General features: G+C 48.0%; 1 protein-coding gene across 1 annotated transcript in view; it reads right to left on the bottom strand.

Moving 5' to 3' along the window:
• The window catches only part of LOC122927065 (NXPE family member 3-like), a 121,128-nt gene extending 98,195 nt beyond the window's left edge, over positions 1 to 22,933 (bottom strand). The window contains exon 1 of the mRNA XM_044278630.1: positions 22,633 to 22,933. The gene's annotated coding sequence lies outside the window, so the exon portion shown is untranslated. The remainder of the gene's footprint in view (positions 1 to 22,632) is intronic.
• Positions 22,934 to 23,320: the final 387 nt, after the last annotated feature.

Below are 23,320 nucleotides of genomic sequence, written 5' to 3'. Positions count from 1 at the left end.
CATAAATTTAGGCCCAGCACCCAGGCAGAGGAGAGAGGTCCCGTAACAGAGGATCTGGCTTCATGTCAGCAGAGAATCAGTCTGCATGTCATAGCAGAGAATCAGGCTTCACGTCAGCCACCACTGCAACAGTCCATTGTCATAAATTTAGGCCCAGCACCCAGGCAGAGGAGAGAGGTCCCGTAACAGACAATCTGGCTTCATGTCAGCAGAGAATTAGTCTGCATGTCATAGCAGAGAATCAGGCTTCATGTCAGCCACCACTGCAACAGTCCATTGGCATATATTTAGGCCTAGCACACAGGCAGAGGAGAGGTTCATTCAACTTTGGGTAGCATCGCAATATAATGGTAAAATGAAAATAAAAATAGGATTGAATGAGGAAGTGCCCTGGAGTCCAATAATATATGGTTATGGGGAGGTAGTTAATGTCTAATCTGGACAAGGGACGGACAGGTCCTGTGGGATCCATGCCTGGTTCATTTTTATGAACGTCAGCTTGTCCACATTGGCTGTAGACAGGCGGCTGCGTTTGTCTGTAATGACGCCCCCTGCCGTGCTGAATACACGTTCAGACAAAACGCTGGCTGCCGGGCAGGCCAGCACCTCCAAGGCATAAAAGGCTAGCTCTGGCCACGTGGACAATTTAGAGACCCAGAAGTTGAATGGGGCCGAACCATCAGTCAGTACGTGGAGGGGTGTGCACACGTACTGTTCCACCATGTTAGTGAAATGTTGCCTCCTGCTAACACGTTGCGTATCAGGTGGTGGTGCAGTTAGCTGTGGCGTGTTGACAAAAGTTTTCCACATCTCTGCCATGCTAACCCTGCCCTCAGAGGAGCTGGCCGTGACACAGCTGCCTTGGCGACCTCTTGCTCCTCCTCTGCCTTGGCCTTGGGCTTCCACTTGTTCCCCTGTGACATTTGGGAATGCTCTCAGTAGCGCGTCTACCAACGTGCGCTTGTACTCGCGCATCTTCCTATCACGCTCCAGTGCAGGAAGTAAGGTGGGCACATTGTCTTTGTAGCGTGGATCCAGCAGGGTGGCAACCCAGTAGTCCGCACAGGTTAAAATGTGGGCAACTCTGCTGTCGTTGCGCAGGCACTGCAGCATGTAGTCGCTCATGTGTGCCAGGCTGCCCAGGGGTAAGGACAAGCTGTCCTCTGTGGGAGGCGTATCGTCATCGTCCTGCCTTTCCCCCCAGCCACGCACCAGTGATGGACCCGAGCTGCGTTGGGTGCCACCCCGCTGTGACCATGCTTCATCCTCATCCTCCTCCACCTCCTCCTCATCCTCGTCCTCCTCGTCCTCCAGTAGTGGGCCCTGGCTGGCCACATTTGTACCTGGCCTCTGCTGTTGCAAAAAACCTCCCTCTGAGTCACTTCGAAGAGACTGGCCTGAAAGTGCTAAAAATGACCCCTCTTCCTCATCCTCCTCCTCCTCCTCCTAGGCCACCTCCTGTTCCATCATCGCCCTAAGTGTTTTCTCAAGGAGACATAGAAGTGGTATTGTAACGCTGATAACGGTGTCATCGCCACTGGCCATGTTGGTGGAGTACTCGAAACAGCGCAACAGGGCACACAGGTCTCGCATGGAGGCCCAGTCATTGGTGGTGAAGTGGTGCTGTTCTGTAGTGCGACTGACCCGTGCGTGCTGCAGCTGAAACTCCACTATGGCCTGCTGCTGCTCGCACAGTCTGTCCAGCATGTGCAAGGTGGAGTTCCACCTGGTGGGCACGTCGCATATGAGGCGGTGAGCGGGAAGGCCGAAGTTACGCTGTAGCGCAGACAGGCGAGCAGCGGCAGGATGTGAACGCCGGAAGCGCGAACAGACGGCCCGCACTTTATGCAGCAGCTCTGACATGTCGGGGTAGTTGTGAATGAACTTCTGCACCACCAAATTCAGCACATGCGCCAAGCAAGGGATGTGCGTCAAATTGGCTAGTCCCAGAGCTGCAACGAGATTTCGCCCATTATCACACACCACCAGGCCGGGCTTGAGGCTCACCGGCAGCAACCACTCGTCGGTCTGTTGTTCAATACCCCGCCACAACTCCTGTGCGGTGTGGGGCCTGTCCCCCAAACATATGAGTTTCAGAATGGCCTGCTGACGTTTACCCCGGGCTGTGCTGAAGTTGGTGGTGAAGGTGTGTGGCTGACTGGATGAGCAGGTGGAAGAAGAGGAGGAGGAAGCCGAGAAGGAGGAGGTGGCAACAGGAGGCAAAGAATGTTGCCCTGCGATCCTTGGCGGCGGCAGGACGTGCGCCAAACAGCTCTCCGCCTGGGGCCCAGCTGCCACTACATTTACCCAGTGTGCAGTTAGGGAGATATAGCGTCCCTGGCCGTGCTTACTGGTCCACGTATCTGTGGTTAGGTGGACCTTGCTACAGATGGCGTTGCGCAGTGCACACTTGATTTTATCGGATACTTGGTTGTGCAGGGAAGGCACGGCTCTCTTGGAGAAGTAGTGCCGGCTGGGAACAACATACTGTGGGACAGCAAGCGACATGAGCTGTTTGAAGCTGTCTGTGTCCACCAGCCTAAATGACAGCATTTCATAGGCCAGTAGTTTAGAAATGCTGGCATTCAGGGCCAGGGATCGAGGGTGGCTAGGTGGGAATTTACGCTTTCTATCAAATGTTTGTGAGATGGAGAGCTGAACGCTGGCGTGTGACATGGTTGAGACGCTTGGTGACGGAGGTGGTGGTGGTGGTGTTGGTGGTACATCCCCTGTTTGCTGGGCGGCAGGTGCCAACGTTCCTCCAGAGGCGGAGGAAGAGGCCGAGGCGGCAGCAGCAGAATAGGCCGAGGCGGCAGCAGCAGAAGAGGTAGCAGGGGGAGCCTGAGTGACTTCCTTGGTTTTAAGGTGTTTACTCCACTGCAGTTCATGCTTTGCATGCAGGTGCCTGGTCATGCAGGTTGTGCTCAGGTTCAGAACGTTAATGCCTCGCTTCAGGCTCTGATGGCACAGCGTGCAAACCACTCGGGTCTTGTCGTCAGCACATTGTTTGAAGAAGTGCCATGCCAGGGAACTCCTTGAAGCTGCCTTTGGGGTGCTCGGTCCCAGATGGCGGCGGTCAGTAGCAGGCGGAGTCTCTTGGCGGCGGGTGTTCTGCTTTTGCCCACTGCTCCCTCTTTTGCTACGCTGTTGGCTCGGTCTCACCACTGCCTCTTCCTCCGAACTGTGAAAGTCAGTGGCACGACCTTCATTCCATGTGGGGTCTAGGACCTCATCGTCCCCTGCATCGTCTTCCACCCAGTCTTGATCCCTGACCTCCTGTTCAGTCTGCACACTGCAGAAAGACGCAGCAGTTGGCACCTGTGTTTCGTCATCATCAGAGACATGCTGAGGTGGTATTCCCATGTCCTCATCATCAGGAAACATAAGTGGTTGTGCGTCAGTGCATTCTATGTCTTTCACCGCTGGGGAAGGGCTAGGTGGATGCCCTTGGGAAACCCTGCCAGCGGAGTCTTCAAACAGCATAAGAGACTGCTGCATAACTTGAGGCTGAGACAGTTTCCCTGGTATGCATGGGGGTGAGGTGACAGACTGATGGGGTTGGTTTTCAGGCGCCATCTGTGCGCTTTCTGCAGAAGACTGGGTGGGAGATAATGTGAACGTGCTGGATCCACTGTCGGCCACCCAATTGACTAATGCCTGTACCTGCTCAGGCCTTACCATCCTTAGAACGGCATTGGGCCCCACCATATATCGCTGTAAATTCTGGCGGCTACTGGGACCTGAGGTAGTTGGTACACTAGGACGTGTGGATGTGGCAGAACGGCCACGTCCTCTCCCAGCACCAGAGGGTCCACTAACACCACCACGACCATGTCCACGTCCGCGTCCCTTACTAGATGTTTTTCTCATTGTTATGGTTCACCACAACAACAAATATATTATTTGGCCCAATGTATTGTATTCAAATTCAGCGGGATATAAATTTGAGGCCTAGTATTTAGGCGCTGGGTGACCGGTATGGATTTAGTGACAGAATTAGACTTGGAAATGCACAGAAGCGTGTGTGTGAAGTTATTCTGAATGACCCAATGTGCACCTTGAATATTATATACCCTTTTTGGGATAGATTTCAAATAGCTCTGATATAGCAGGAACCACTAAATTATGAAATTGCTAAATTGGGAATTGTACTTCAACCCAGAACAAAAAATGTGCTTTGACGGGCACTAAATAACTTTCCCAGCTACAACAGGACAGCGGTAACGAGAGATTTAGAGGGATTTAAATTTGAGGCCTAGTATTTAGGCGCTGGGTGACAGGTATGGGTTTAGTGACAGAATTAGACTTGGAAATACACAGTAGCGGGTGTGTGTGAAGTTATTCTGAATGACCCAATGTGCACCTTCAATATTATATACCCTTTTTGGGATAGATTTCAAATAGCTCTGATATAGCAGGAACCACTAAATTATGAAATTGCTAAATTGGGAATTGTACTTCAACCCAGAACAAAAAATGTGCTTTGACGGACACTAAATATCTTGCCCAGCAACAACAGTACAGCGGTAACGAGAGATTTAGCGGGATATAAATTTGAGGCCTAGTATTTAGGCGCTGGGTCACCGGTATGGATTTAGTGACAGAATTAGACTTGGAAATGCACAGAAGCGTGTGTGTGAAGTTATTCTGAATGACCCTATGTGCACCTTCAATATTATATACCCTTTTAGGGATAGATTTCAAATAGCTCTGATATAGCAGAAACCACTAAATTATGAAATTGCTAAATTGGGAATTGTACTTCAACCCAGAACAAAAAATGTGCTTTGACGGACACTAAATATCTTGCCCAGCAACAACAGTACAGCGGTGGGTAACGAGAGATTTAGAGGGATTTAAATTTGAGGCCTAGTATTTAGGCGCTGGGTCACCGGTATGGATTTAGTGACAGAATTAGACTTGGAAATGCACAGAAGCGTGTGTGTGAAGTTATTCTGAATGACCCTATGTGCACCTTCAATATTATATACCCTTTTAGGGATAGATTTCAAATAGCTCTGATATAGCAGAAACCACTAAAATATGAAATTGCTAAATTGGGAATTGTACTTCAACCCAGAACAAAAAATGTGCTTTGACGGACACTAAATATCTTGCCCAGCAACAACAGTACAGCGGTGGGTAACGAGAGATTTAGAGGGATTTAAATTTGAGGCCTAGTATTTAGGCGCTGGGTCACCGGTATGGATTTAGTGACAGAATTAGACTTGGAAATGCACAGAAGCGTGTGTGTGAAGTTATTCTGAATGACCCAATGTGCACCTTCAATATTATATACCCTTTTAGGGATAGATTTCAAATAGCTCTGATATAGCAGAAACCACTAAATTATGAAATTGCTAAATTGGGAATTGTACTTCAACCCAGAACAAAAAATGTGCTTTGACGGACACTAAATATCTTGCCCAGCAACAACAGTACAGCGGTAACGAGAGATTTAGAGGGATTTAAATTTGAGGCCTAGTATTTAGGCGCTGGGTGACAGGTATGGGTTTAGTGACAGAATTAGACTTGGAAATACACAGTAGCGGGTGTGTGTGAAGTTATTCTGAATGACCCTATGTGCACCTTCAATATTATATACCCTTTTAGGGATAGATTTCAAATAGCTCTGATATAGCAGAAACCACTAAATTATGAAATTGCTAAATTGGGAATTGTACTTCAACCCAGAACAAAAAATGTGCTTTGACGGACACTAAATATCTTGCCCAGCAACAACAGTACAGCGGTAACGAGAGATTTAGCGGGATATAAATTTGAGGCCTAGTATTTAGGCGCTGGGTCACCGGTATGGATTTAGTGACAGAATTAGACTTGGAAATGCACAGAAGCGTGTGTGTGAAGTTATTCTGAATGACCCTATGTGCACCTTCAATATTATATACCCTTTTAGGGATAGATTTCAAATAGCTCTGATATAGCAGAAACCACTAAATTATGAAATTGCTAAATTGGGAATTGTACTTCAACCCAGAACAAAAAATGTGCTTTGACGGACACTAAATATCTTGCCCAGCAACAACAGTACAGCGGTAACGAGAGATTTAGAGGGATTTAAATTTGAGGCCTAGTATTTAGGCGCTGGGTGACAGGTATGGGTTTAGTGACAGAATTAGACTTGGAAATACACAGTAGCGGGTGTGTGTGAAGTTATTCTGAATGACCCAATGTGCACCTTCAATATTATATACCCTTTTAGGGATAGATTCCAAATAGCTCTGATATAGCAGGAACCACTAAATTATGAAATTGCTAAATTGGGAATTGTACTTCAACCCAGAACAAAAAATGTGCTTTGACGGACACTAAATATCTTGCCCAGCAACAACAGTACAGCGGTAACGAGAGATTTAGAGGGATTTAAATTTGAGGCCTAGTATTTAGGCGCTGGGTGACAGGTATGGGTTTAGTGACAGAATTAGACTTGGAAATACACAGTAGCGGGTGTGTGTGAAGTTATTCTGAATGACCCAATGTGCACCTTCAATATTATATACCCTTTTTGGGATAGATTTCAAATAGCTCTGATATAGCAGGAACCACTAAATTATGAAATTGCTAAATTGGGAATTGTATTTCAACCCAGAACAAGAAATGTGCTTGAACGGACACTAAATAACTCGCCCAGCTACAGCACTAGGGACAGATTTAGCTGGATATAAATTTGAGGCCTAGTATTTAGGCGCTGGGTGACCGGTATGGATTTAGTGACAGAATTAGACTGGGATATGGCCAAAAAATGAACAGACTATTGCTGGTTAAATGCACTTGGTGTGACAGCTTCACCCTGATGTAGGCTTTAGCCAAAAAACAACCACACCATTGAGGGTTAAATGCACTTGGTGACAGGCGCAGCTTGCCCCTGATTTTGTATATGGCCAAAAAATGAACAGACTATTGCTGGTTAAATGCACTTGGTGTGACAGCTTCACCCTGATGTAGGCTTTAGCCAAAAAACAACCACACCATTGAGGGTTAAATGCACTTGGTGACAGGCGCAGCTTGCCCCTGATTTTGTATATGGCCAAAAAATGAACAGACTATTGCTGGTTAAATGCACTTGGTGTGACAGCTTCACCCTGATGTAGGCTTTAGCCAAAAAACAACCACACCATTGAGGGTTAAATGCACTTGGTCGCAGCTTGTGCTGGCGCACCACAAGACACAAAATGGCCGCCGATCACCCCAGAAAAATGAGACTGACAAACGGTCTGTGCAGCCTAAAAACAGTGAGCAATTGAGGATCAGCAGCTCAATGATCCACAGCTGCAGATCGATCAGTTAATCAAGTCCTTTGGAGGAGTTAATCTGCCTAATCTCGCCCTACTGTCGCAGCCGCAACCTCTCCCTACGCTAATCAGAGCAGAGTGACGGGCGGCGCTATGTGACTCCAGCTTAAATAGAGGCTGGGTCACATGGTGCTCTGGCCAATCACAGCCATGCCAATAGTAGGCATGGCTGTGATGGCCTCTTGGGGCAAGTAGTATGACGCTTGTTGATTGGCTGCTTTGCAGCCTTTCAAAAAGCGCCAAGAAAGCGTCACAAAAGCGCCAAGAAAGCGACGAACACCGAACCCGAACCCGGACTTTTACGAAAATGTCCGGGTTCGGGTCCGTGTCACGGACACCCCAAAATTCGGTACGAACCCGAACTATACAGTTCGAGTTCGCTCATCCCTACACAAGACTGTCGCCCAAAAAATAAAAATAAACTACGGCTTTCAGAATGTGGAGACACAAAAAATGTATATATTTTAAATGCTTCATTATGTAAAACTGAAACAACAAAAAAAAAAAATTGTCATATTTGGTATTGTCGCGTCCATCACAAGCTGCTCTATAAAAATACCACATGATCTAACCTGTCAGATGAACGTTGTAAATAACAAAATAAAACTGTACCAAAACAGCGATTTCTTGTTACCTTGACTCACAAAAAGTGTAATATAGAGCAACCAAAAATCATATGTACCCTAAACTAGTACCAACAAAACTGCCACGTTATCCCGTAGTTTCCAAAATGGGGTCACTTTTTTGGAGTTTCTACTCTAGGGGTGCATCAGGGGGCTTCAAATGGGACATAGGGTCAAAAAACCAGTACAGCAAAATCTGCCTCCCAAAAACCATATGACGTTCCTTTCCTTCTGCCCCCTGCCTTGTGCCCGTACAGCAGTTTACGACCACATATGGGGTGTTTCTGTAAACTACGGAGACAGGGCCATAAATATAGAGATTTTTGGGGCTGTTAACCCTTGCTTTGTTACTGGAAAAAATCTTCTATCTATCTATCTATCTATCTATCTCATATCTATCTATTTATCTAAAAGAAGAAAATCAGGCAGCACGCTCACCTTAAAAATAGATATCATTTATTCAGCAATGCTGGAACACTTCATCAGTGAATACATTATATCTATTTTTAAGGTGAGAGTTAGAGATGAGCAATTTAAAAAAAAAAAAAAATTCAGCCGGTTCACCGAATTTATCAAAAATTTTTGGTTCGATCTAAATTTATTTGCAGCCAATAACGTTAAAAACAGCTATTTCCTGGCTGCAGAGAGCCTGTATAGGGGTGTAGAACACTGTGCCTTGCAGTAACACACATAGGGAGTCTGCTGTGGTAGTGAAATAATACTGTGAGTCAGTATGACGTGCAGATGACAGGCGTCACTCTTAGAATCACTGCACACTTCACTTATTTGGGGCAGTCACAGGGCCAGAACTGACCAAATAACTGAAGTATGACCTCAGCCTTACAGGTCGATGTTAGCACCATGAAGAAGTGCACTCCTTTTACACTGTCATCAGCTGATTCCACATAGATGTCTACAGAACCTGTTCTATTAAACGCTTATACAAGTAGAGACCCCGACAGTTGAATCCAACTTTTGTATTTCCAATAGGAAGGGGGTCATGTGACACATCACACTTATTGGGAATTTCACAAGAAAAACAATGGTGTGCTTGGTTTTAACGTAACTTTATTCTTTCATGAGTTATTTACAAGTTTCTGACCACTTATAAAATGTGTTCAATGTGCTGCCCATTGTGTTGGATTGTCAATGCAACCCTCTTCTCCCACTCTTCACACACTGATAGCAACACTGCAGGAGAAATCCTAGCACAGGCTTCCAGTATCCGTAGTTTCAGGTGCTGCATATGCTGTGAAGATACGAGATGTGCAGCACCTGAAACTACGGATACTGGAAGCCTGTGCTAGGATTTCTCCTGCGGTGTTGCTATCAGTGGGAGAAGAGTGGGAGAAGAGGGTTGCATTGACAATCCAACACAATGGGCAGCACATTGAACACATTTTATAAGTGGTCAGAAACTTGTAAATAACTCATGAAAGAATAAAGTTACGTTAAAACCAATCACACCATTGTTTTTCTTGTGAAATTCCCAATAAGTGTGATGTGCCACATGACCCTCTTCCTATTGGAAATACAAAAGTTGGATTCAACTGTCGGTGGCTCTACTTGTATAAGCGTTTAATAGAACAGGTTCTGTAGACATCTATGTGGAATCAGCTGATGACGGTGTAGAAGGAGTGCGCTTCTTCTTGGCACTAACATCGACCTGTAAGGCTGAGGTCATACTTGAGTTATTTGGTCAGTTTTGGTGGCCCAGTGCGGCCCCCCCCCCCTCCCTCCCTCTATTGCATTAACATTGGTGGCAGTGTGTGCCCCCCCTCCCCGCCTCCCCCTTCCTCCCTCTATTGTTTTAATACATTGGCGGCAGTGTGCGGCCTCCCCCCCCCTCCCCCATCATTGGTGGCAGCAGAGTTCCGATCGGAGTCCCAGTTTAATCGCTGGGGCTTCGATCGGTAACTTAGCCTTAGCAATAGTAGAAGCATCATACTTACCTGCTGGCTGCTGTGATGTCTGTGTCCGGCCGGGAGATCCTCCTACTGGTAAGTGACAGCAATGCGCCGCACAGACCTGTCACTTACCAGTAGGAGGAGCTCCCAGCCGGACACAGACATCGCAGCAGCCAGGTAAGTATGATGCTTCTACTCTGCTGCCACCAATGATCGGGGGGTGGCGCACACTGCCACCAATGTATTAAAACAATAGAGGGAGGAAGGGGAGGGGCGGGGGGCGCACACTGCCACCAATGTTAATGCAATAGAGGGAGGGGGGGCACACACTGTGCCACCAATGCTATTATTACAATAGAGGGAGGGAGGGGGGCCACACTGGCCACCAATGATATTCAAACTGGGGAGGGGGGGTCTGCCCCCTGCTGCCTGGCAGCCCCTGATCTCTTACAGGCACCTGAGGGGTTAATTGTGCTGATCACGGCCCCCTGTAAGAGATCGGGTGCTGCCAGGCAGCAGGGGGCAGTCATGTACACAGTTTGTAGTATATTCTAACTAGAAGCGTCCCCATCACCATGGGAACGCCTCTGTATTAGAATATACTGTCGGATATGAGTTTTCACGATGTAACTCATATCCGACAGTATATTCTAACATAGAGGCGTTCCCATGGTGATGGGGATGCTTCAAGTTAAAATATACCATCGGATTGGAGAAAACTCTGATCAGATGGTATAAAGGGACTCCAGACTTTACATTGAAAGTCAATGGGGACGGATCCGTTTGCAAATGCACCATATTGTGTCAACGTCAAACGGATCCGTCCCCATTGACTTGCATTGTAATTCAGGAGGGATCCGTTTGGCTCCACACGGCCAGGCGGACACCAAAACGACTTTTTTTTCATGTCCGTGGATCCTCCAAAAATCAAGGAAGACCCACGGATGAAAAAACGGTCACGGATCACGGACCTACGGACCCCGTTTTTGCGGACCTTAAAAAAAACGTCCGTGTGCATGAGGCCTAAGGATATTGTTTTTTAGTTGCCTTTTAATTTTATGCATGTATTTTACCTTCTCGACTTTATTACATCGATCCATTGCAGTCAATTTTTTTTTATCGATATCCATCGATAATATTGTATTTCGTTTTATTGTTTGATTGTATCTAAATAAACTAGTTTGGATCGACATTCCTCTGGGTGTTTTGAGTGCCGGTCCAAACCATTTACCAATTTACCCAACCAGAGCAAGGGGTGGCTCTTTTCGTCCAGAGCACCTAGCGTGATCACTCACAGTGAGCCATCTGTTTACTCTTTCCCCGTATTAGGGTTGTCTAGGACAGTGTTTCCCAACCAGTGTGCCTCCAGCTGTTGCAAAACTACAACTCCCAGCATGCCCGGATAGCCAAAGGCTGTCCGGGCATGCTGGGAGTTGTAGTTTTGCAACAGCTGGAGGCACACTGGTTGGGAAACACTGGTCTAGGAGGTGACCTGTTTCTTCCCTAGTTTCCAGGCCCAGTTACTGTTCCCCTTACATCCTGTGTTTAGTGTGGAGTTTCCCCCCACACTGATCATGACAGGGGGTGGAAATCCAATGGGTGGAGACGTCACATATCAGCCTATGTTGGGGGATGCCGTTCTGCCGCTGCAGCTCAAGGAGTGTGTGATTTGCGGTGTATGAGTGACTGAAGTGCATACAAAGTTTCCTGGCCATTTTTAGGATGTCTTGCAGATGAGTGGAAGACTTTAGGAACCGCTTGACAACCAGATTGAACACGTGTGCCATGCAGGGCGCATGGCTCAGACTTCCTTGATGCAGCGCCGACACCATGTTCTTCCCACTGTCGTTCACCATGATTCCGATTTTCAGTTGTCACGGAGAAAGCCGTGATTTGATTTCTTGATGAATCACATGGAGCAGTTTCTCCCCTGTTTGACTCCGATCGCCAATGCAAACCAGGTGCAGAACAGCGTGACACTGTCGTGCCCTGCACATGTGGCATGCTCGAGGGGCACTGTGACTTCTCCCTGCAGTGGAGGCTGAGGACATGGTGGAGGATAAGGAGGCAGATGCAGATATTGTTGCAGGACCAACAAAGTGACAGCGTGGAGGCGGAAGCGGCGTGACCTGGTCAAATTGCTGTTGTGGATGTGCAGGAAACACATTTACCCAGTGGGCTGTATAGGACATGTGTTGTCCCTGACCGTAGTTACAGCTCCACACATCGGCTCTGCACCTGGGTCAACACCAACAGGCTCAAGGCCTGGCCCAACTTCTGTTCTATGTGTGTGCAGGGCTGGTACTGCCTTTTTTGCAAAGAAATGACGGCTTGGGACTCTCCACCTCGGCACGGTACAAGCCCTCAGTTCTCTGAAAGGTGCAGATTACACCACTTGGAAAGGGAGGGACTGCAGCACCAGCAACTTGGACAGGAGACCATTCAGCTTCTACGCCGTTGGATGAGTGCAGCCATACTGATGTTTCTTTGCAATCGCTTTGGTGATTGATTGCTGCTGGAATGACTGACGAGGAGTAGGAGGAAGAGGAGCAGGAGCATCTGGACCAGCAGATGATGGGAATAACAGACAGTTTCCTTCGACTGAGGAAGGAAAAACGGCGTGCCACTGGGTGATGCAGCGGTTGCTGCGGCAGTCTGGACCTCCACATTGGAGTCACGTTTCTCCCAAGCCACTTTATGGTGATGCTGCATATGTTGCCGCAGGGCCGTGGAGCAAACATTGGCACCCTGGCAAGTCCTTCCCTTCTACACACATATTCTACATATGGCCATGTTAACCTCCTCACAAAAAACGGCCACACCGCCAAGTGCTACTGCCGCTGCCTCCGTGCACCACTACCACCCAGGCAGGTAGGCTGCTGCAAAGCAGGTGGTCTACCCCGGGCACATTTGGCTCCAGACTTTCCACTGCTGCCACCCTGCTGACTCCCAACCATGCTACCACCTTGCTGGCTCAACATCTGGCTCACAGGCAAGCTGTCACCCTCTTCTCCTGATGATGAAGAAGCCCCTTCTGTACCCGGCTCCCAAGTGCGATCAACTTCATCATCATCGAGTAGTGTCTGTACGTCACTGATGTCATCCTCAATGGTGTCTATGTCAGGAGCCTGACCGCTCGCAACACCTCCCACGCCACTCTCCTCATCACTACTTGCCCGCCTAGCAGAGGAAGCAGTGGCTGTCTCCTCAAGACCTTGGCTGAGAAGTAAGCTGCTGACTGTCCTCTAGTTGCTCGTCCTCGTGGTATAGTGGAGCTGAGCCCACAGCATAAAATACTTCTCTGGGTGAGGGAACAGCAAAGGACAGAGGCAGTTTGAGGACAAGTGAGGGCGCAGGCCCTGCTCCCGGGCCATACCAACTAAGGGTTGTGTCTGACGCAGTGGCATAGTGTGTGGGGGGGGGCTTTTCCCTGGGTGCAAAATTGAGGCGATCACCCCAGACGACCCTGCTCACAAATGGGGAGCGGTGGCAGGTCATAGGGAGATGAACGCTTCCAGATGGATGTTGTGTGGCACGGGAGGGAAAGGCGTCTCCCTTCTCCGTTCCTTTGATAGGCTGCAGGCCTAGTGCCTGCAGCCTATCAGAGGCCGGTGCAGGCAGCACAATGACATCATCGCGCTGACTGAGCCGTACAGCGCCGGACACAGGCCGAAAGAGACTTGCATCGCATCGCTGCCATGGAGGTAGGTATAAGTTTATATTTTTTTATATGGTACAATATTGGCTACTGGCACATGATTGGGGGGGCCATCTTTGGGGGGCACTTGTTACTGGAACATGATTGGAAAACCTCTGGGTTGCTGGTCACGACACGACCGCTAGATGACACCGGGAGCTCAGGCCTCTCGCTGCGACTCCTGCTGCCACGCCCCCTTACTCTGCTGCGACCTCTGCCTGCACCAGAAACATTCAGGCCTCTGCCACTCCCCTGTGCAGGGCCTGGCACTTCTCTGCCTGACATACTTTTAGCTGAACTAAATAAATTAAAAGTAAATTAAAACACCCCTAAAAGTGAAAAATATATATTTCTTTTTGTACTGAAAATGGACACTTTACGCTTTTAGCGCAAATAACCCCAAATGTGACCTGTGTCTATTTTTCTCGGATTGTATTGAAATATGGCAATAAACAATTTTAGGGCAAATAACAGCAAATAACATCTCTGTCCTGCACAACCAAGTGGCGGACAACAACAGGTGTGCACTGTGCAACGCCATCTGTGGCAAGGTCCACATATCTAATGATACGTGGACCAGTAAGCACGGGCAGGGACATTATATCTCCCTAACAGCACACTGGGTAAATGCAGTGGCGGCTGGGCCTGAGGCGGATAGCAGTTTGGTGCATGTCCTACCGCCACGAGGATTGCAGGACATTTCTCGTTGCCTCCTGTTGCTTCCTCTTCCTACTCTGCTTCCTCATCCTCTACCTGGGGCCTGCGTTGCGTAAAAAACACAAAATATAGAACATGCTGCGATTTTCACGCAACGCACAAGTGATGCGTGAAAATCACCGCTCATGTGCACAGCCCCATAGAAATTAATGGGTCTGGATTCAGAGCGGGTGCAATGCGTTCACCTCACGCATTGCACCCGCGTGGAAAACTCGCCCGTTTGAAAGGGGCTTTAGGAGGTTAAAATGTTACCTTTATTAGAGAATTAATTATGAAAATATTATCAAGGAAATCTACGAGAGGGGAGACTCCACCTGAGCACTTTTAAACTTTTGTAGCATCTGTAGCGTCTCTGTCTCTATATTGTTGTCTGTATTTCTTAGATAGTGGATTTGTTAAGGTCACGCTAGATGGGACTATACAGAAGGAGGTTGTCGGGGAGGGAAGAGTTCATCCCGACAATCGCCTCCTCCTCAGTATGGGGAAGAGCAATCACTAACGCCATCACTCGTGCCCACACTGACTCAAGCATCAGATGGTGATCACACAGCTAGATCTGATGATTTTGGTGCCTACACTAACAATTGAGGAACGAGAGTTTTGCTCATTTAATGATTAATCACCACAACCTTTACACTGCCAGATAATCACTAATAAGCGTTCCTATGAATGCTGGTTAAAGACTATCTGGCGGATTCTCGACCCACGTGAATAGCCCTTTAGATATTTATCACCAAACAGACAAGGTGCCATATCTCCCACCCAAAAGAGATCTAACGGAATCACCTCTGATAACGATTATCCCTTCCCAACCAGGGATTTATGTTATTTGATGTTACTAATATATATAATCTCCAACTGTAGTATAATATATTGTAGCTGCCAGGATATCTAATATATTCTTACCCCCAACGAGAACAATAGCTACTCAACGGAAGCCTTGGAGTGCTGAAGTGGTTGCTCTACCTATCAATCACTCTTTCAAGGTAGTATGCAAAGGTAGATTCAATTGTAGTGTTCCTTAATACCATACAGGTATGTATCTCAGGAATTTAATCAAAAAGATTACTTTGAAAAAAGTAATCTCCATGTGTGATAGATGAAATATTTAACGTTGCAATTGCTTAAGGACGTTTTGGTCAGATAGACCTTTATCCAATCATCGCTGATGAAAGGAGAAGTGAGTGTCTGAGCGGTGGCGTCCCACGTGGAGGACGCTAGACTGGCAAGGAGACTCTCCCTTCCATCAGTGATGATTTGATGAAGGTCTATCTGACTGAAACGTCCTGAAGCAATCGCAACTAGAGTTGAGCGAACACCTGGATGTTCGGGTTCGAGAAGTTCGGCCGAACATCCCGGAACTGTTCGGGTTCGGGATCCGAACCCGATCCGAACTTCGTCCCGAACCCGAACCCCATTGAAGTCAATGTGGACCCGAACTTTTCGGCACTAAAAAGGCTGTAAAACAGCCCAGGAAAAAGCTAGAGGGCTGCAAAAGGCAGCAACATGTAGGTAAATCCCCTGCAAACAAATGTGGATAGGGAAATGAATTAAAATAAAAATTAAATAAATAAAAATTAACCAAAATCAATTGGAGAGAGGTCCCATAGCAGAGAATCTGGCTTCACGTCACCCACCACTGTAAGAGTCCATTTTCATAAATTTAGGCCCAGCACCCAGGCAGAGGAGAGAGGTCCCGTAACAGAGAATCTGGCTTCATGTCAGCAGAGAATTAGTCTGCATGTCATAGCAGAGAATGAGGCTTCACGTCAGCCACCAGTGCAACAGTCCATTGGCATATATTTAGGCCCAGCACCCAGGCAGAGGAGGGAGGTCCCGTAACAGAGAATCTGTCTTCATGTCAGCAGAGAATCAGTCTGCAAGTCATAGCAGAGAATGAGGCTTCACGTCAGCCACCACTGCAACAGTCCATTGGCATATATTTAGGCCCCGGCACCCAGACAGAGGAGAGGTTCATTCAACTTTGGGTAGCCTCGCAATATAATGGTAAAATGAAAATAAAAATAGGATTGAATGAGGAAGTGCCCTGGAGTCCAATAATATATGGTTAAGGGGAGGTAGTTAATGTCTAATCTGGACAAGGGACGGACAGATCCTGTGGGATCCATGCCTGGTTCATTTTTATGAACGTCAGCTTGTCCACATTGGCTGTAGACAGGCGGCTGCTTTTGTCTGTAATGACGCCCCCTGCCGTGCTGAATACACGTTCAGACAAAACGCTGGCCGCCGGGCAGGCCAGCACCTCCAAGGCATAAAAGGCTAGCTCTGGCCACGTGGACAATTTAGAGACCCAGAAGTTGAATGGGGCCGAACCATCAGTCAGTACGTGGAGGGGTGTGCACACGTACTATTCCACCATGTTAGTGAAATGTTGCCTCCTGCTAACACGTTGCGTATCAGGTGGTGGTGCAGTTAGCTGAGGCGTGTTGACAAAAGTTTTCCACATCTCTGCCATGCTAACCCTGCCCTCAAAGGAGCTGGCATTGACACAGCTGCCTTGGCGACCTCTTGCTCCTCCTCTGCCTTGGCCTTGGGCTTCCACTTGTTCCCCTGTGACATTTGGGAATGCTCTCAGTAGCGCGTCTACCAACGTGCGCTTGTACTCGCGCATCTTCCTATCACGCTCCAGTGCAGGAAGTAAGGTGGGCACATTGTCTTTGTAGCTTGGATCCAGCAGGGTGGCAACCCAGTAGTCCGCACAGGTTAAAATGTGGGCAACTCTGCTGTCGTTGTGCAGGCACTGCAGCATGTAGTCGCTCATGTGTGCCAGGCTGCCCAGAGGTAAGGACAAGCTGTCCTCTGTGGGAGGCGTATCGTCATCGTCCTGCCTTTCCCCCCAGCCACGCACCAGTGATGGACCCGAGCTGCGTTGGGTGCCACCCCGCTGTGAGCATGCTTCATCCTCATCCTCCTCCACCTCCTCCTCATCCTCGTCCTCCTCGTCCTCCAGTAGTGGGCCCTGGCTGGCCACATTTGTACCTGGCCTCTGCTGTTGCCAAAAACCTCCCTCTGAGTCACTTCGAAGAGACTGGCCTGAAAGTGCTAAAAATGACCCCTCTTCCTCCTCCTCCTCCTCCTCCTCCTGGGCCACCTCCTCTTCCATCATCGCCCTAAGTGTTTTCTCAAGGAGACATAGAAGTGGTATTGTAACGCTGATAACGGCGTCATCGCCACTGGCCATGTTGGTGGAGTACTCGAAACAGCGCAACAGGGCACACAGGTCTCGCATGGAGGCCCAGTCATTGGTGGTGAAGTGGTGCTGTTCTGTAGTGCGACTGACCCGTGCGTGCTGCAGCTGAAACTCCACTATGGCCTGCTGCTGCTCGCACAGTCTGTCCAGCATGTGCAAGGTGGAGTTCCACCTGGTGGGCACGTCGCATATGAGGCGGTGAGCGGGAAGGCCGAAGTTACGCTGTAGCGCAGACAGGCGAGCAGCAGCAGGATGTGAACGCCGGAAGCGCGAACAGACGGCCCGCACTTTATGCAGCAGCTCTGACATGTCGGGGTAGTTGTGAATGAACTTCTGCACCACCAAATTCAGCACATGCGCCAAGCAAGGGATGTGCGTCAAATTGGCTAGTCCCAGAGCTGCAACGAGATTTCGCCCATTATCGCACACCACCAGGCCGGGCTTGAGGCTCACCGGCAGCAACCACTCGTCGGTCTGTTGTTCTATACCCCGCCACAACTCCTGTGCGGTGTGGGGCCTGTCCCCCAAACATATGAGTTTCAGAATGGCCTGCTGACGTTTACCCCGGGCTGTGCTGAAGTTGGTGGTGAAGGTGTGTGGCTGACTGGATGAGCAGGTGGAAGAAGAGGAGGAGGAAGCCGAGAAGGAGGAGGTGGCAACAGGAGGCAAAGAATGTTGCCCTGCGATCCTTGGCGGCGGAAGGACGTGCGCCAAACAGCTCTCCGCCTGGGGCCCAGCTGCCACTACATTTACCCAGTGTGCAGTTAGGGAGATATAGCGTCCCTGGCCGTGCTTACTGGTCCACGTATCTGTGGTTAGGTGGACCTTGCCCAGATGGCGTTGCGCAGTGCACACTTGATTTTATCGGATACTTGGTTGTGCAGGGAAGGCACGGCTCTCTTGGAGAAGTAGTGGCGGCTGGGAACAACATACTGTGGGACAGCAAGCGACATGAGCTGTTTAAAGCTGTCTGTGTCCACCAGCCTAAATGACAGCATTTCATAGAGATGGAGAGCTGAACGCTGCCGTGTGACATGGTTAAGACGCTTGGTGACGGAGGTGGTGGTGGTGGTGTTGGTGGTACATCCCCTGTTTGCTGGGCGGCAGGTGCCAACGTTCCTCCAGAGGCGGAGGAAGAGGCCGAGGCGGCAGCAGCAGAAGAGGCCGAGGCGGCAGCAGCAGAAGAGGTAGCAGGGGGAGCCTGAGTGACTTCCTTGGTTTCAAGGTGTTTACTCCACTGCAGTTCATGCTTTGCATGCAGGTGCCTGGTCATGCAGGTTGTGCTCAGGTTCAGAACGTTAATGCCTCGCTTAAGGCTCTGATGGCACAGCGTGCAAACCACTCGGGTCTTGTCGTCAGCACATTGTTTGAAGAAGTGCCATGCCAGGGAACTCCTTGAAGCTGCCTTTGGGGTGCTCGGTCCCAGATGGTGGCGGGCAGTAGCAGGCGGAGTCTCTTGGCGGCGGGTGTTCTGCTTTTGCCCACTGCTCCCTCTTTTGCTACGCTGTTGGCTCGGTCTCACCACTGCCTCTTCCTCCGAACTGTGAAAGTCAGTGGCACGACCTTCATTCCATGTGGGGTCTAGGACCTCATCATCCCCTGCATCGTCTTCCACCCAGTCTTGATCCCTGACCTCCTGTTCAGTCTGCACACTGCAGAAAGACGCAGCAGTTGGCACCTGTGTTTCGTCATCATCAGAGACATGCTGAGGTGGTATTCCCATGTCCTCATCATCAGGAAACATAAGTGGTTGTGCGTCAGTGCAGTCTATGTCTTCCACCCCTGGGGAAGGGCTAGGTGGATGCCCTTGGGAAACCCTGCCAGCGGAGTCTTCAAACAGCATAAGAGACTGCTGCATAACTTGAGGCTGAGACAGTTTCCCTGGTATGCATGGGGGTGATGTGACAGACTGATGGGGTTGGTTTTCAGGCGCCATCTGTGCGCTTTCTGCAGAAGACTGGGTGGGAGATAATGTGAACGTGCTGGATCCACTGTCGGCCACCCAATTGACTAATGCCTGTACCTGCTCAGGCCTTACCATCCTTAGAACGGCATTGGGCCCCACCATATATTGCTGTAAATCCTGGCGGCTACTGGGACCTGAGGTAGTTGGTACACTAGGACGTGTGGATGTGGCAGAACGGCCACGTCCTCTCCCAGCACCAGAGGGTCCACTAACACCACCACGACCATGTCCACGTCCGCGTCCCTTACTAGATGTTTTTCTCATTGTTATGGTTCACCACAACAACAAAAATATTATTTGGCCCAATGTATTGTATTCAAATTCAGCGGGATATAAATTTGAGGCCTAGTATTTAGGCGCTGGGTGACCGGTATGGATTTACTAACAGAATTAGACTTGGAAATGCACAGTAGCGTGTGTGTGTGAAGTTATTCTGAATGACCCTATGTGCACCTTGAATATTATATACCCTTTTAGGGATAGATTTCAAATAGCTCTGATACAGCAGAAACCACTAAATTATGAAATTGCTAAATTGGGAATTGTATTTCAACCCAGAACAAAAAATGTGCTTTGACGGACACTAAATAACTTGCCCAGCCACAACAGGACAGCGGTAACGAGAGATTTAGCGGGATATAAATTTGAGGCCTAGTATTTAGGCGCTGGGTGACCGGTATGGATTTAGTGACAGAATTAGACTGGGATATGGCCAAAAAATAACCACACTATTGCTGGTTAAATGCACTTGGTGACGGGCGCAGCTTGCCCCTGATGTAGTATATGGCCAAAAAATGAACAGACTATTGCTGGTTAAATGCACTTGGTGTCACAGCTTGACGAACCACACTACTGAGGGTTAAATGCACTTGGTGACGGGCGCAGCTTGCCCCTGATTTAGTATATGGCCAAAAAATAAACAGACTATTGCTGGTTAAATGCACTTGGTGTGACAGCTTCACCCTGATGTAGGCTTTAGCCAAAAAACAACCACACCATTGAGGGTTAAATGCACTTGGTGACAGGCGCAGCTTGCCCCTGATGTAGTATATGGCCAAAAAATGAACAGACTATTGCTGGTTAAATGCACTTGGTGTGACAGCTTCACCCTGATGTAGGCTTTAGCCAAAAAACAACCACACCATTGAGGGTTAAATGCACTTGGTCGCAGCTTGGATGCACTTGGTTGCAGCACCGCACAAGACACAAAATGGCCGCCGATCACCCCAGAAAAAAGTGACTGACAAACGGTCTGGGCAGCCTAAAAACAGTGAGCATTTGAATTTCAGCAGCTCAATGATCCACAGCTGCAGATCGATCGATTAATCAAGTGAAGTCCTTTGGAGGAGTTAATCTGCCTAATCTCGCCCTACTGTCGCATCCGCAACCTCTCCCTACGCTAATCAGAGCAGAGTGACGGGCGGCGCTATGTGACTCCAGCTTAAATAGAGGCTGGGTCACATGGTGCTCTGGCCAATCACAGCCATGCCAATAGTAGGCATGGCTGTGACGGCCTCTTGGGGCAAGTAGTATGACGCTTGTTGATTGGCTGCTTTGCAGCCTTTCAAAAAGCGCCAAGAAAGCGTCACAAAAACGCCAAGAAAGCGACGAACACCGAACCCGAACCCGGACTTTTACGAAAATGTCTGGGTTCGGGTCCGTGTCACGGACACCCCTATACAGTTCGAGTTCGCTCATCCCTAATCGCAACGTTAAATGCTTCATCTATCACACATGGAGATTTGTTCATATTTTGATATTTTTGACTTTTTTTCTTTTTACTTATTTTGAAGTAATCTTTTTGATTAAATTCCTGAGATACATACCTGAATGGTGTTAAGGAACATTCAAATTAAATCTACCTTTGCATACTACCTTGAGAGTGTGTGGTTTCATTCATATTGACTATATTTGGGTCTCACCCTTATACCACTGCAAATCTCCCCAAAGGAGTGCATCTTCCATCTTTTCTAAACCTTGCCAATCACCCTTTGTCAGAGTATGTCCTGCTTGCGTGACAATGTTTTGTTACCACCGATACAAAATATCTGGATGTCTGTGCAAGGTGTGGACTCACATTGACCTTATGGAGCTGCATAAGTATCACGGCAAACAGTGAGCGTAACACTGGAACTATAATGTAGAGGGGGGGCCGCTTGTCTGTAGTAGACCCTCAAAGGGGTTTCCCGAGATGTTAATACTGATGACCTATCTCAGGATAGATCATCAGTGTCTAATCGGTGAGGGTCCCACACCCCAGACTCCTGCCAATCAGCTGTCTAAACCGCCTGTCATTAATAAATGACCCCCAAACTTCTTACCAGATATATATTGATCAAGAAATATCTGAGCCCACCGACCCCGGGCAATGTGACCTCAATCCTGGCAGGAACCTTCTTTACTTTATACCTGGTGCTTGGAATAATCAGGGAATATATTTTTGCATAATGTTCTTAGTATTGCTGGCTGTAACCAGTGACAAACACTGTGTTCTTGCTTATCTCTTCTTGGGATGGGACCTAATAGAAGGAAGATACACTTGCTTTCTTTCTTTCCTAAATGGTTGGACCTGTATCCCGTTATTATTCTCTATCCATAAAAGAAATATTCTTCCTGGTAACATCAGCGTACATTTTAAGGTTTCAATTCAAATATGTCACAAACTCTTGAAAACTGGACTTCCATGTCTATCCAAAAGGGTTGTCAATAACACGACCCAGTCAAACCGGATGAAATTAAAGGGTTAGAAGAAGACAATATATAACGGGTCTACCAACTGGCCTTATCAATTTGAAAATGACGAGGGAGATTTCATCCCTGTGGAGGTCGCTTTCCCCCTCGTTTGCAAATAGAACCATTCATTAAGGTGAAAAATTTATGTTGGAGTAAAAAATGGTTAGACATTCATAAGAACGTCTTCATCTCCCGGCTGTAGGTATTGTACTGGTCCAAACATTGTTTCAAACACAATAAACCCAAATCATTCAGTAATATGTCATGGCTAAAGATTTGTGTATCAAAAATGTGTAAGTTCTGCAATTGTCAGGTGATTACAAAGTTTTATCGGACGTCACCAGAATGTGGGCACATGTGGATTCAGTGTCGATCTCTGGGCATGTCCTACTCCAGCAGATTAGTAGTTTGCAGGTAGTGGACAATCCAAAATAAATACATATATTTGCTATATACAGGACTTACCCCTGTGAGGAAAGAAAGTGTGCAGAATGCTGCAATGGAGAACAGCAGCTTCTTCATTGTCCTCGACATTCAGTACTGGCTGCTTCAGTCACAAGGACAACAAGTCACTCCAGTCACTCATTGCTTCTTCCTCATCATAATTGTAAAGAAATGTCACAGGACGCATACAGAGGAATGTCATCAGAGGAGGAGAAACCTGCAGCTTATGTTGTGGCATACCAAGGGTCAGTGATGTGAGGATCGAGCCACGTGTTCCAGGTGAATGACGTACACGGAGAAAAATGACAGAAGTCAGCACACAGTTAACATTCTGCAAGGAACGGAAGTTGGGAGTGCCCTAGGCTCTTTATTTATACCCATTCGAAGGGTGTAACCTCTAAAGTATTGACATAATTGGTTTATAAATAAGACTTCTAATTGGTCAGAACTAAATCCATCTATTGATTGGTTATTATTCTATGAGCTTTCTCTTTTCTACTAACGGGTTAACTGCAGAGACTATAGTTTGTTTTTTTAGCAAGAAATGCAGACTGGTTATTTAGCATTTCCCTCCTCTTGTGACACCTTAGACAGCTCGTATATCCCAGATACAGAATACAGATACAGTATACAGATAAGCTGCCTAGACCATGCGATGCAAGCATCAATCCGGTCTGTCTAGTAGTTGTCATTTTTCCTAAGCAATCAT

Source organism: Bufo gargarizans, chromosome 2 (genome assembly GCF_014858855.1).
Source record: "Bufo gargarizans isolate SCDJY-AF-19 chromosome 2, ASM1485885v1, whole genome shotgun sequence".
Classification (NCBI taxonomy): domain Eukaryota; kingdom Metazoa; phylum Chordata; class Amphibia; order Anura; family Bufonidae; genus Bufo; species Bufo gargarizans.
The sequence above is the reverse complement of the archived record's forward strand: the minus strand, read 5'-3'. Positions and strand labels throughout refer to the sequence as shown.